Genomic DNA, 828 nt, shown 5'->3' with positions numbered 1-828 from the left:
AACAGATAACCTGACAAATTTGCTCAATGAAAACTGCGAATCTGAAACTGAGATCTCCGATCTGCGAAATGCGGAGGCTGATCTACCACTGCAAAGAAGAAGAAAAGATGATGGAACCCAGAAGCATGAACAGGATCTGCGAAAGCTGTGGCCTTAGCAAACCTTGCTCTTGATACCATGTTAGATCAGCTGCATAAGAAGGAAGAGAGAAGAGAGAGGAGAAGAAGAAGAGAGAAGGGAGAGGAGAAATGCAAATGGAATTGATAATGGAGATAAGGCCAAAGAGCCAATACATATAGGAAGTTAAGTAAATACAAAAAGACAAGACTACCCTTTACTAATAACTAAAATACATTTAACAGTATGTATCACTTTTCCATATATAACTCTCACCAACAATGTTATAGTGGAACCTTAGTAGAGGAATAGTTGAGAAGATATTTTCTAAATAAAATCTTAATAAGGTAAAGAAATGACTAGATAAATTTTCATTCCCCGGATTGAAAACAAATATCACATATATAGTACCTATAATACAAGGCTATGGGACTCTCACTAATGCCCGAATTGATTAAAAGCAAGAAATGTTAACATTAATTAAAATTGTTAGTCTTCCACATTTACAAAATATAATCTTAAAATTTAATTGAGAGATGAGTATTTTTCTTGGGTTATCTGCACGGCCTATTGAGTTATTGGGCTCAAACGATCCATCCAACACAAATATACATTATTTTGGGTTTTGGTATGACTTTTCCCCCTATTAAAAGCTCTTTATAAAAACAAGAGTAAATACACATTTTAGTTCTTCGTAATTTTCGACCTTAC

This window comes from Lupinus angustifolius, chromosome LG15 (genome assembly GCF_001865875.1).
Source record: "Lupinus angustifolius cultivar Tanjil chromosome LG15, LupAngTanjil_v1.0, whole genome shotgun sequence".
Taxonomy (NCBI): domain Eukaryota; kingdom Viridiplantae; phylum Streptophyta; class Magnoliopsida; order Fabales; family Fabaceae; genus Lupinus; species Lupinus angustifolius.
The sequence above is the reverse complement of the archived record's forward strand: the minus strand, read 5'-3'. Positions refer to the sequence as shown.